The 14,711-nt window shown below is 42.2% G+C and overlaps 1 protein-coding gene across 1 annotated transcript in view; it reads right to left on the bottom strand.

The window, feature by feature from the left end:
* ANKRD12 (ankyrin repeat domain 12) overlaps nt 1-9,879 on the bottom strand; it is a 97,778-nt gene extending 87,899 nt beyond the window's left edge. The window contains exon 1 of the mRNA XM_018553597.1: nt 9,618-9,879. The gene's annotated coding sequence lies outside the window, so the exon portion shown is untranslated. The remainder of the gene's footprint in view (nt 1-9,617) is intronic.
* Nucleotides 9,880-14,711: the final 4,832 nt, after the last annotated feature.

The following is a 14,711-nucleotide window of genomic DNA, read 5'->3' as shown; positions in this document are numbered from 1 at the left end:
ACCATATGCAGCATATGCAAATAAATGGCTCCATACACATAGCTGCGTAGCGTACAAATGCGCCAAAACAGAATGGAACCGAGATGCGTCCGGGCAGCACATTTACGTGCATATACGCACGTAAAGTTAATTAACATTTTTATTACGAATGATGCATTGTGGGATTGCAAATTGTGCGCGCATATACGCAATATACAATTTTGCTCTTGCGTTGTGCGTGAATGAAGCCTTAAAGTTAACATGTTTGGTCCCACAAAAATGCATGAAATATAAAAAAAAAACTGATGAATTGCAGGTCAGTTCTTTACGTCTAGGGACGGACATGGGTCGTAAGGCCCAGCCTGTTTATATGCCTTCTAGCACTGATCCTTACAGATATAACCACCATTTAATAAAATAACTCATTAGGGTGGAAATATGGGCATAGACTTGTTTTTGGAGATACAATTCCCATGATTGTCATGTTCATGTTTCATTACATAGAAGGAAACAGATCAAGAAACCGGCATTATCGTGACAGGATCACCAGCGCCTACTATGAACTTAGTGAACCAACAAGAATGCAAACGACCCCAAAGTATACACCTTCAAAACTAGGTGTTTCTACAACTGTGCACATGTTCAGCGACAGTTATGTCACAAACCTTGTCAGATCACAAAAGAGAAAACTGGTGAGGATAAAAAGAACAGACTTCCAACCAACTCTTGAAAAACCCATTTATGGTTCCTATAAAATATTGAAGAGTGGGTGGCAATAGGAAACAAAAACAGATCAGTAAGGAATCCTGAGAAAATGGTGTATTTGTACTACCTTGTTTCCCTGAAAATAAGACCTACCCTGAAAATAAGACCTAGTACTATTTTTGGGAATTGATAAAAGACCTACCCCGAAAAGACCTAATTGTGAAGAGAGAATCAGCAGTGCCAACGAAGCCAGTTACCCCGAAAATAAGACCTAGTGTGTTTTTTTTGAGCCAAAAAAAATATAAGACTGTCTTTTTTTCGGGGAAACACGGTACTAGGTTCCAGACTAAATGTACCAGTCATAACTGCATGATCCAATCGGGAATTTATCACATCTGTGGGCACAGCTGACCTCCACAGACATCCCCTAAAAACTCTTTTTGGGTGAAATCTCTCAAACTGGATTTTCAAAATCAATCAAGTATGTTTAGCGTTGAGATAAGCCAATACTGAAGATGTCTGTGCTTTCCCGTGTGATCAAATAGAAAACTGTATATTCGGCTTCTCCTAGAGCACGTTTACAGAAAGTTAAGTCATAAAAACCTCTTTAAGGTTGCATCGTGCTTATATGTTCAACCAGCATAAAATATCTATGGGTAGTTAACCACTTCAAGACCAGGTGTTTAGACCCCCTTCCTGGCCAGGCCATTTTTCAGTGCTCAGCGCTGCGGTACTTTGACTGACATTTATTCCATCATGCAACGCTGTACTGAAATCAATTTTATACAATTTTTTGGGGACAGATAGAGCTTTATTTTGGTGGTATTTAAACACCTCTGGAGTTTTTATTTTTTATTATAATTAGGAAAAATTACAGAAAATTTTGAAAACAAAGTTTTTTTTACATTGTTAGGAAACATTTATTACTACCCAGTTTTGTGGTAAAATATAAAAGATCAGGTCACGTCGGGTAAATAGACACCAAAACATGTCAAGCTTTAAAATTGTGCGCACCCGCGAAATCGCAGAAAACTACCATACCCAAAAGTGACCATAGGCGACACTTTAAAAGCTTTTAGCGCTCATCAGTTTAGTGTTATCAGTGATTGATGGCCCTAGACTTATTGCTCTCACTCGGACGTTCGCGGCGATATGTAACATGTGCGGCGTAAAGGGCGCAATCGTCTTTTTTGCAGGTATGCGCCCCCGACGCATGTTTGCATGCGTGTACGAATGGGAAGACTTTAAAAAATGTTTTTTTTTCCCCCCACTAAACTTTATTGCTATCACATACGGGGGCTAATAAACCCCCCCTATGTGATAGCAAAATATGTGACAGGTCCTCTTTATGGAGACATCAAGGGTCTCCAAGACCCCTAATGTCACCTAGGACCCCCCAAAAGAAGCTGATGAAGCACAGATCAGCTCCATCAGCTTCTTTCCAGCTTCTGAAGCTGGAGAGTGACACAAGAATGCGGAAGTGATGTAATATACAACACTTCCGCATTCTTGCAGAGGAGAGGGGACCAGAGGGAGCTTGTATACCGAGCTCCCTCTGATCCCGTGACAGGGGACATGCTGATCCCGGGCTCGCTTGTATGGTAATAGGCATCGCTGCCCGTTTTTAAAAAACGGGCGTGTCTGAGCGGACATCTAAAGACGCCCGCTCAGATCTAGAGAGCTCCGGGCCGGCCGTTTTACTTCTACGGCCGGCCCGGAGGCAGTTAAAGAAGAAGTAGGTCATCCTTTTTTCTTGGTCTGGTTATATTTTTTGTAGGCAATACCTACTTAAAAAAAAACCCTTCCAGGAAAAGAGTATTATACAAGGCTGTAGCTATATACCTAAAGTCCAACACCTTTTCTCTCTTTATAGTGCTGTACATCACGTATGATTTGTGACCAATTTGTGCTTTGAAATGCTTTACAGGGTTAGTTCACCTTTCAAATTAAATCTACTATGCAGTCAAGGGGCCCCAGTAGTTAAAAAACCCCCCAAAAAAACACTAGCAGCTTAGAAAATTGGAACTTACTTTAAATGACAAACCCGAAGGTCAAGTGCTGCTTACCCTCAGTGCGGCCAAAAAGCTACCATTGTGAGCAACCGGCCTTGTCTTGGATCTGGGAGACACTAAGTTCAGCACAGCCCCAGGTCGCAGAGGAACAAGCGCTCCCCCTCTTTAAAGGCTCACACATGCGCAGTCTACATGGGGGAAGGGTTACACTGAACATATAAAGTATCTCAAATCCTAGGCAGGACAAGGTAGATCATTCAAGCAGGCCTATGGGTATGCAATGTATTTATTACAGGTATTTATATAACCCTAACAATTTACACATCACTTTAATTTTCACATACACATCAGTCCCTGCCCCTGTGTAGCTTACAATCAAAGGTCCCTATCTCACATGCATACATACAGGGCCAATTTAGACAGAAGAGAAAAACCCTTCCAGCATGTCTTTTGGTGTGTGGAAGGAAACTGGAGTACCCGGAGGAAACAAACAAGCACAAGGAGAACATACAAACTCCTTGTGTATAGTGTCCTGACCAGGGTTCAAACCAGGGGACCCCCCGTTCAAAGTAAGCTCTGATTTTATAAGCTTTGAAATGTTTTTTAAACTACTGGGGCCTCTTGACCGCATAATAAATTTTATAAGAAAGGTGGACCAACCTTTAAATACAAGCTTTCTGCCTTCTGACAGCGTGGAAGGAAGAGTCCCCCCCCCAGGCTTTTGTAGTCTGATGGCTGGCGCCCACCACAGTCAACCCAACAGGGATTGCAGCTGAATGTCCGCAGTCACTGTTTTGCTGACAATTTATGAGGTCTCCATCAAAACGAAGAGTAATTGCCTTTTAAATCAGCAGGGCCACCTACTGTTGGAACTCAGATTCAGTGTATGGACAAGATAAGTAAACTTAAGACAGACAGACAACAGTTTTTTGGGCACCTGTGTTATTTGATGACACTGACATCAAATAACTGTACTGCTCTAAATGCTTCCCTAAGGACTCTGTCACACCATGTCCGGACCAGATCTGCATGCGTTTCTGCAAACGCGGTGCATTTGTGACGCATTCCAGTGCATTTTTTTGTTTAGGGGTAATGTCATTACGGAAATTAATCTTCCTGCTCCATCTCATAGCTTTTGTTGCGTACCGGTGCGTTTGGGTGCAGGACATGCATTTTTTTTTTCCTGTACTGGAACGGACTGGACTGGTGTGAACACAACCCGAAATAAAATTCACATACAAATGCATTTTTTGGTGCGGAAGACAAATGTCACGTGCCGCATATGATATGGACATGGTGTGAATAGGCCCTAAGGGTTAAACATTCCCTGCACTTCCCAACATTCTAAAAAAAAAAAAAAAAAAAAAAGGGAGAAACATAGCTGTGCTACTGGGAAAACATAATGAAGCTGGATAATAAACCCAATCACAAAAGAAAGGCTGCTGTTATCACATCACACACAACAACCTTGCAACCAGGAATAACAATCATTTGTGTCAAATACCATGACTTATAGTAACTAAGGCCCGAGTATTTAAATTTACACTCAAAACTGTAGCACAGAACCTTTTGGAAGCCTGAAGCAAAGGGCAGGGACGGTAAAAATAAATAAAGACAATAAAGTAGAAATACTGAAAATCTAAAGTGCTGAGCAGCCAGTTAAAAAGCTGCAGACATAATTCAAGGACACATAGCTGCAGTACCAAACAAGAGCAAGGAAATTTAATGCAAAGGTTTGGACTACAGCAGGAAATAAACATGGTTTTGCAAACAAAAAAGCCTCAGCACATATTTAATATTAGGGTTTCTAAATTTAAAACACCCGGTCAGGAACAGAAAATGAGGCAATTTCACCATTAAAAATGGATAAGGCTTTCAGTGTCATTTCTTTATTACTGAAAGATCTGGCCAACCCAATTTCTTAGCACATTAAGAAAACGTATACACAGCACAAAGCAATTAATATGCAATGGGTATGGTTTGAGACGTATGTGCTCTGTGTAGGTCACCATCACCTTTGCATCAGCAAGAACACTTCCCCAACAAATATAGCTCAGTCTGTATTCTGCTAAATATCTACACCGTCTAGGCTGAGAAACATCTAATATGCAATTTCAACCATAATAACAAAGAAGGTAAAACACCGTCATAAATGCATGATGATGACGACACATGCACAGCAGCAAAAACTCAGAGAACAAAAGAATACTTGAGCATGCATATATACCTTCTCCATATGCAGCTATCCAGCAGACAAAGAAAATATGTTTACAGCATCTATTCCTTGTTCAATCATTTGTGATTTAACTACTTGGTCATTGGCATCATTTAAGGGGGGAAAAAAAAAGACAGATAGTAAAACCTACAGAAGGATTATGAGCTTTTCGTACTACTAAGCAATTGAACTGTTTGTCAGCAATCACCTTATCTGCAGAACATTGATTTCATTTTGTTGTCAATTTAGGGTTAAAATGAACCATGTATGTGAAACAATATTATATGTTTTAACACTATAAATCATATTTGCCTTTATATGAATAACAATGCATGTCAGATTCAATATTTTGACATTTTGTCATGCTGAAATATATATCTTTTTTTCATACCAAAAGGCAAAATATTCTAATACTGCATATTTCAGATCAGTGAACGTAAGACTTATACAATGTGTAGCTATGAAATTATTCACATAGTTGCTACAAAGTCCAGTTACACAATGCTGACAGATCTGTTGTACAATGTGGAGGTAAAATTTAAAAGGACAAACAGATTAAATTTCATAAAGGGTCCATTCATAGCTATGCGTTAAAATGCACAATAAAAAGGTTGGCCATTGTTTTAAATTGTGCTAGATCACATTTTAATGAAAAAACGTTGGTCTGTTTTTTTGACACATTAATGCGTGTTTTAAGGCCTATGGGTGTCAATGGTACCATGTTACAATGCGTGTCAACAAATGCTGATAACATACAGAACTGCACAGAATGGTGTGAATCAAGCCTATGGCTGGCTATACGTAGGAGCTATTTTGCCAACACAAAGAAAGATTAGATATTTGCTTGCTAGAGGTCTATTGTACCTTGTAGCCACTACAATTATTTCTCCTCATGTATATTTCATCATGTCCTTCCAGAAATAAGATCGGCAAAAGGATTTTTATAATTTATCTTTTTCAGTTGCAAAATTTTAGTTCAAGTGAATGAAATATTTCAATCTCCGAGTCAATTACTGGGTCAAGCACAGACAATTTATATGTATGCTGATCACCACTTAAATACTTCCCATTTAACTCAAATAATCTATTCCAACAAAGATTTTTATAGTGTATGAGTTTCTTCACGTTTTCAAACCTGTCATGTAAAACCGATTAACAAAATCCTATTGTGACATATTTTCTTGCAAAAATCAGGCAGTGTATATGTTGGAAAGGTACCTGTCATGGAAGCTTTTACATTGACCACCACAGTGCTATAGGACAAACCCACAAGAGGTACTAGTTACACCTCAGGTGCATCACATTGCATGGTCCCACATAGCTGTGCACAGTCCTGGAAGGAGCACCCTTTCCCAGGAAAAAACAAACTGTGCAACCTCCAACACTGCAGAGAAGGAGGAATGAATGCTCATAAGTAACAAATCTCAGGACTAGATAAAAAAAAAAAAAAAGCTTGCAACATGAAAAGCTGGGAATACACAGAATTTCTTATGAACGTTTCTATGAAAAATCTCATCAGAATATTCAATATTGCCATCAGAGACCTGACAAACGTTCTTTAAAACATTGTCTGTTTTTTACAGTTCAATTTTGCAATGAATGGAGTTTCCTGAACGAAAAACCACATTCACTGTTGGAATTTCTTTCTATCCATTCTACTCCTTCGAATTATTTTGGCACTATGGTGAAAAACATTTGTTTGACTCCACTGACTAATAGAAAATCAAACAAAACATTCTAAAAACAATGAGTGAAATTCTAACCGTGTATACCCAGATTCATAAACATCTGGTGATAAATCTCTGAAACAGTGCCTTGTGGGTCCATTCGCACTAGTGCACACCTTCCTCACATTCCTTCTCAATGAGCCCTCAATGCACATACACGGATGAAAAGATAGACCCGATTAATTATTTCCTAGCAAACCAAAAGGCAATGCATTTTTTTCAAATTGCATTTGCATTGAGAGTGTTGGGTTGGCATGGAAAATGAATGTCAATGCACTCCATAGCACATGGGCCTAAAAGAACCATTTGAGCCAGAAGTTGAAATTAAGCTGAGGTTGCCTGGAGATTTGAAAACAAGGGAGGTAGCACAAAGGCTTTTTGTTGCAGCAGAGGGGGAATCTACCTAGCTACAGTCAAAAACATCGGCTATAAAAGGATTTACAAAGATGTTTCACTGATATGCGCTGCCTATTTTTTGCCACAGAAAACAGCTCGAAATCCTTCAGTTTCAAAAGGCACAGCAACATTACAGCGTACACCAGAAAAGAAGGTGGAGTAGTCAACTCCATGCCAGATACAAGATCAGACACAGGCCAAGTAAGGCATAAATGCAGAAGCATAACAGCAGCAAGCATGAGTCGATGCCATGTCAAACTGCTGCTGGCCAGCTTACTGCCAAGATGTGCCATTTCTTCCTTTATATGCGGCATTCATGCCCGAGTTGCATTGTCTCTGGATGCTCGCCTGGAGAGACGAGGTACACACCCCCTTTCTTCTCTCAGCTTTCATCACACAAAATCAGATGGACACGGACCTGAAACAATCACTTTTAGCTTAATTAATGCATAAAACATAATATTGGACAAGCATCCGCAGCAACACAGATTCAAAAGAGCACAGGGGACAGTTACATTTCATATAGACAAAATGTTGGAATTAGTTACTACACACTGAATAAATATCAATTGTAGGAAAAACAGAAAGACTAAGTTTCTATTGTTACTGTGCATATTTATTACCTGGGCAGGGTAACATGTGTACGTGATAAAAGGGAAAGTAAAAGCACTGAACACAGAGGTTGGGCTGCTAAGCTTACAGCTGCCTGGAGCGATAGTAATGCAGGCATATGGGCAGTGACACATTCAGCAGCCATTCCTGCTGCTCTTTCATGACCAATCCTCGGCAATAAAACACCCCGCACAGCCACAACGCCACCTCCATTGGCACAAACAAATCATCCCTCTGTACATAGCGCACAGAATACAAATCCAACTTTACCTCTCCAGACATGGATCCAACCGAGACAAAACAAAGGATACAATACCCCATGCTACAGGATGATGCCAGGGGTGACATCTGTCTTTTTCACCTACAGAGGTAACGAAGCAGCAGATCCTGCACTCTAGTGACCTGGATCTCCCCCGAGACAAAACATACTAGACCACAGGAAGAAGCATGCTAGAAAAATCCAGGAAATACTCCATGATGCAATTATACACAACTGCAAACAGGCTGATGTTTTGAAAAACAATCAAAACACACACACACATTTTATACACACACACAATCCTACAACATCATAACAGTGTTTGTAAAACAAATGTAAATAAGTACACAAAGAATCGGGATGAATCAAAGAATGTTTAACTTTTACACTGCCACATTAAAAAGTATTTACTGTTATAACAAATACAATTCCATTCGAGAAAGCTGTCCCTTTTTATTGTGATACCCTGTGTCAGCATGGCATGCTATTGTGTCACCAACTGTCTGCCTTTGTTTTTGGAAAGCTGAAAAACATGGCCCCTAAAGCATTCAGGATTAATATAGTTAATCTGCAGCTCAAAAAAAAAAAAAAGTGGGACAAACTGGGGCACGAAGCACAATGAGGTCTGGGCTTTAAGTATTTACTGTTATAACAAATACAATTCCATTCGAGAAAGCTGTCCCTTTTTATTGTGATACCCTGTGTCAGCATGGCATGCTATTGTGTCACCAACTGTCTGCCTTTGTTTTTGGAAAGCTGAAAAACATGGCCCCTAAAGCATTCAGGATTAATATAGTTAATCTGCAGCTCAAAAAAAAAAAAAAGTGGGACAAACTGGGGCACGAAGCACAATGAGGTCTGTGCTTTACAAGCAAAATAAAAACCTACTAAGGGCAGGATCCAAGTGACAATCCCCAAAATCAGTTGCCACGGTGGCCAAGTATTAAACGCAGCCGTCAGTCTACTGGGATGTAAAAGAAAACACTTAGGTAGGACTCCAAAATAAATGGAGCAAATAGTCAAATGTGCCACATGAACACGTGGGCCCCCACACAACAGGGCTGAGCATCTGCTGCAAGAGTCCGCAGACAGTGAGATGCCGTTCATTCCATTTTTAATGGGAGATCAGATTTTGTGGAAGACACAGAGCACCAACAAACTGACAACTGGGCATGTGGAAAAGTCTGAGAACATTGGATCCACATACACAAAACCTGACAGCACTTCTCAGGGATTCTACATGAGCTTGTCCTGCTATAAAATGGCCTGTGTGTGTTTATTATTTCATTCTGCATTTGTGAATAAGCCCACAGCACAGGGATTGTGGATGAAGCCAAGATCCCTTTATGTGGTGGGGGCTCAGACAAGAAGAGAGCAGTGTAAGGGAACATTGGCACACAGACAGTAAGCTGTGAAGGAAAACCCATCAGCTGTAGTGGAGGGCCCGCTGGGTTGTTGTGGAGGGGCTGCTGGGTGCAGGGGCCAGTGACAGAAGGGGGTGTGGATAGGACAGGGATATGAGCACAGTTCCCGTGAAGAGGATTGCAGGCCCGCACACTGTACCCGGGCCTTCCCCTCCAGGACACATCGTGACATCCCGCTAGTTACCAGGGAACAACACGAGTGACCCCACTGACGTGACCCGTACCCGCTGTCACCCATCCCCCTCCAGTGGGCCTGCGCTCCCCCATGTGACCCCCCCAGTTGCTCACCTGCTATCACACGAGTCTCTCACGCTCCCCGGTCCTCCCCTTACGCTCGGGCGTTCAGCTGTAATGGGGTGAATAGCCTTGAACGGAGTGTACGGCGCTCAGTAGCCCGGCAGCCTTCACACAGCAGCGCTCACACCCCTCTTCTTCCCTCTGTCTCTCTCCCGCCCTCCCCCTCTCTCTACACACTCCCCACCTCCCCAGCACACGGCCCTCAGCGACCCGAAACGGATTGGACGCAGCTCGGAGGCCCACGTGACTACAGACCTCCAGGTCCCATTGGCAGGCTAATGGGGCGGTGCTAAGGCTGTCAGTCACGCTCACACAGTCTGCAGCGAGCACGGGCTATTGTATGCAGGGTGATGGTGATAGGCTGCCTCTGTCAGCCAGGCTTTTCACCTACATATGCGGAGCAGACACATGCAACTGACACACGTTCACTACTCCCAGCGGCCATTAGCATCGTTCTACGTGCACTAATAAAGAGCGTTCACTACTCCATATGCCTCGGTCCGCAAAGCCCCGCCCCCTCACTTACGTCACGGAAAAGGCAGCTTCAACCTGTACGAGCTGGCAGTTGGAAACAAACCTGCGACCGCGGATTGGTTGCTAGGGCAGTGGCGTCACCCGGGAATGGCAGCGCCTGGAAGAAGGTTCTCGAATTGCAAGAGGGCGAGGAAGCGAGCAGGAGGCGATGCCAGCCGGCGAGTTCGGGCGCTGGCCACGCCGGGCTTCTGATGGGCTCTCTGGCTGTGTCTGTTGTCCTCAGAGTCTAGTGTGCTCGTCTCCATTTCCGTTTCTGCCTTCACTATTGTTGTGATGGCGCAGTGAGTATTGTCTGCTCGGCTGCCAGGGCGCATGCGCCAAGTCGGGGGGGGTTTCACGTGATCTGCCAGATGCGACAGTGACGCAAGCAGCAGCTGTTTTGACAGATCTGAGCGGTGTGTGTGATGTGTGTATAGTGTCAGGAGTCAGAGGCTGCGTTATCTATGTGTGTAATACGTGGTGCTTGTCTGATTGTCATTTCTAGTCATGTGACTGTCGGGGTTCATTTACTAAAGGCAAATGGGCTCTTCACTTTGCATTCAATCATGTGCAAGAAATTACTTTTTTTTTAAATTATTTTGGACAAGGGTGTTTTTTGTGCAAATTTAAATTTCTCCACTCACTAAGCTAAGGGAAACTTCCCCTGCAAAGTGCAAATTCCCTCCAGGAAGATAACAGTTGTAATGACTAGTGATGATTGTTACGGTTTAGTGACAATAGCCTTTAGTGTGCAAGGACGCAGCAAAAACAATTGATGGCCGCATTAGCGCATTGAGCAGAAATGTAGGCAGCTGCCTTTTTATGGAGCACAGTGTGCATGCCTTGAAGATTTTGACCCTTGATGTGGCCTGTACAGCAAAAGCGTATTTAAAAAGTGCAGTTCGCACACAGTAAAATACAGACGTGTGTCAACGCACTCTAATGCACATGCATTTTCTGTGCATACATATGTGCGTTGTGTGAACAAGCCCCTGGCCCCTCTAACTTAAGCTGAGCACCTTTTGGTCTTTTTTTTGTATGCATTTCAGGCTTTAGCTTTTTTTTTTTTTTATTATTGTTAGTCAACTACTAGGCAAGAAATGTCCACGCGTTATTAGGCACTCCCGTGCATGACTCCCCAGATGAAGATTATGTACTTTTTAAAGTGACAAGCTTCAAATGATGCTACACTCAGGTGTGATTGGGCACCACTGAATATAATGGAAATCCTACAGGTCTATTCAGAAAAAGAGAACAGTTTGGAGACAGCAGGAGAAGTAAACAATCTAGGACAACATAGCTGGAAAAATTCTCCAATTCAGCTCACTTTCCAGTTCAGCTATGTTGTCCTAGATTGTTCACTTCTCCAAACTCTTCACCCTTCAGTTACCAGACCTGCTAGTGTCCAGCGTTGAAGCTCTTCAGACCGCTGAGGTGTGAACGAGGCTTTAAAGTTCAGTAACCCACGATATCACCATCTCAGCTGATTAGTTTCAGGATCAGTTGCTCTGGCTGTAGTGTGTACATGAAGGATGCTGCTTTCAGTGCTCGCACAATCACTCCATTTATTACAGCAGATTCATTATCGCGCAGTTTGCATGCAAACAGAATGATGGCATTAAAGCAGAACTTCATGAATTTTTTTTTTTTGCTGACACAAGTCAGACAAGTTACCTGTAAAAATGATTATGCCATCTGTGGATCTTCTAGATACCATAAATGTTTCTGAAGCTGGAAACTGCTGTCGGTGCTCTTCTTCCAGCGCAGTAACTGAGAGCTGCGGGTGTTAAACTGGCCATACACCTATAGATTATCTGCAGATTTTCTATTTTCAGTTGGAAAAAGTGCAACAGATTCCTCCATCTACACTAAAGTGTGTGGATGGAGGAATCTCCCACTGAGCCAAGCTTCAGTATCTTGCTAGTCGGCCTGGCTGGCTGTCACAATACCTGAACATTGTGATTGGATGCAGGCATTGTTCAGATATTTAAAGAGCCAGCGAGGCCGACGCAACATAGTGAAGCTTGGCCCAGTCGGACATTCCTCCATCCACACAGTTTAGTGTAGATGGAGGAATCTGTTGCACTTTTTCCATCTGACCATAGAAAATCTGCAGATAATCTATAGGTGTATGGCCAGATTTACACAGTGCAGGGATCCTTTCATTTCCCCTCGTCCAGTCACAGAACACCTTTCTTCTAACAGAAAATACAAGGCATCCTGTGAATGGATGAGGGTAGAGGAAAGGAAGGGTAACCAGAATCTTCATTCATCCATTCACAGGACACCTTGTACTAACCATATACAAGGCTTTGTGTGACTGGAGAAGGGGCTGGGTATATGAATGGAGTCCTTCACTGTCACAGCTCTTCATCTCCGCAGCGCTGGATGTTTAGTGCTTTGTGCAGAATCCAGCATCAGAGCAGCTAGGGTTTTTGCAGTAACCAGCAGCCATACGGACCTAGGATTGTCTTATTTAGACGTAATTTATTTCAATTGTATTTGCAAAATAAAATCAAAATCCTGGAGTTTAGGTTTTCTGTTGCAAAACGTAGGTGTACTTTTTAAATAGGTGCAGATGTGTTCATTTTCCCCGTGGCTAATTTATTATGCGGTTTGCATCTGTTCCTACCTCGCTTTACACAATATACAAAAGGAGTTTTGATAAATGTCCCTCATTGTTTTATTCCACGTAGTAGGAAAGGTCATTATAAAATAGGCCTAGCACCCTGTGCTGGTTATATGGGATCATGAATTAAGGGAACTCTATATAGCTTGCTGTAAAAAAAATAACTATTAGATTTAATAAACACGAATTTTAGCTTTAACTAGGGCAGCAACGTTGGTTATAGCAACATACAAGCTCTATTTCGGTTTTGAAGGGTGCCAGATTGAAAGACCTCGTACACACAAATAAAGAAAATTCAGACTGGATTTAGACTGTTCTGTGAGTGTTGCAGCACGTGGGTGTGAATGAACCCATATACTCGTAGTCTCCCTTTCACAGTAAACTGCAGTTCATAGACGTGAACCAGCCCCATGAGAAAGAATTGGGTGTTTCTGGCAATGCAGCCCCATGGACAGTTATTCAGGCATCTGCAGGTACCCCAGCTACTGAATACTAGAGCTGGCAGTGGAGATTCCTCCAGCCACACTGTTTAGCATGATTTTCTCTCATTCAGCTTCAGGGAGAAAACAAATCTAGCTATGTATGGCCAGCTTTAATCCGCATGCTCCTTCAGACAGAGCGATCTGACCTTTTTGTTCATTATGTTAGTCTTTATCTGGCTGATATTCCCCAGATAGTAAACCACCACAGAATATGCGGACACTATATAAAGAGTAATAAGAATGTCTCTGGAGGAAGAGTTTCCAATAAGGAATCAGGCTTCCAAGACAATTCATTCCAGTACAAAATATTGCAACACATTAATCCCTTGACTTTTTATATTCACACCGTCGTATACATACGGCCGTACATGATATACTCCAAACTGTTCAATGTACTTCGATTCCGCAGCGCACACAGTACAGCAGATTGCATATTCCACATTGTTCTGCTATATACGGAGTATAGTAGCTGCACTTCATATACTGCACTGTATGATGTATACTCCACACTTCTCTACTTTATACAATGCTGTACTGCATAGCTTTTACTGTATGTTACATTGCTGTTCTGCGTACAAAATGTTTTTGTGCACTGTGTTAGTGTGTGGAGGTGGCCATTTTGGTAGAGGAGCAGGGCTTTATGTCAAGCTGCCCCTCCATTACCTTGGGTATTATTAAAGGTGGCCACACCTTACAATTATATTTGTCCCGTCAGCGTACCCTCGTTCAATTTCTGCACATAAACCTCATCATGCACAGACCAATGTAGATTTCGATAATCATTCGTCAGCAATACTAACTGGCCAAATTTGGTCGACAGAACAGATTTTCGTTTGCGCATGTGCAGCGTTCGTGTTGTGGTTTTTGTTCTACGAAAATGCCAGTAATCCATCGATTTGCGTCCGTTTCAATGAAAGTTTTCCAAATTTGGCCAGTTGTACAGTAATTGCGATCATGCACTTCTCATCAGCTGGCCGAGTATCGTACGAAACCGCGGACGAATATTGAACGACAATTGTAAAGGTGTATGGGCACCTTTAGGCCAGGCCAGGTTCACTTTGAGGGTAAGCTAGATTGGCGACTTAAATCTTATGCTGCTTGATTTAATCAATTGCTGGCAGCCTCTTCATTTGAAGCAAATTGATTTCAAGGTTGAGTTGCTCAATAGCCTGAGATTAGAATCACCCGTGGTTCTTTCCCTCGTTAACCCCAATACTCACTTGCATTCCTTGCCCTGCCCTTGCATGTTGTTGAGCAATGACTTTGGAGTCATATAAAGTTAACATTGTCCAGTAATGCACTCAGTAGACATTGAAGAAGGATTTCCCCACTTCTATGCATGTCAAGTTGAGAAGATTTGAAAAATTCAAGTAAATGGAACTGAATCATGTTTTTTTTTTTTTTTTTTGGCAGTTGGAGAGTAAAGCTGGCCATACATCTATAGATTATCTGCAGATTTTC

The sequence above is a fragment of the Nanorana parkeri genome, unplaced genomic scaffold (genome assembly GCF_000935625.1).
Source record: "Nanorana parkeri isolate BGI_ZX_2015 unplaced genomic scaffold, ASM93562v1 scaffold7, whole genome shotgun sequence".
NCBI classification, from domain to species: Eukaryota; Metazoa; Chordata; class Amphibia; order Anura; family Dicroglossidae; genus Nanorana; species Nanorana parkeri.
The sequence above is the reverse complement of the archived record's forward strand: the minus strand, read 5'-3'. Positions and strand labels throughout refer to the sequence as shown.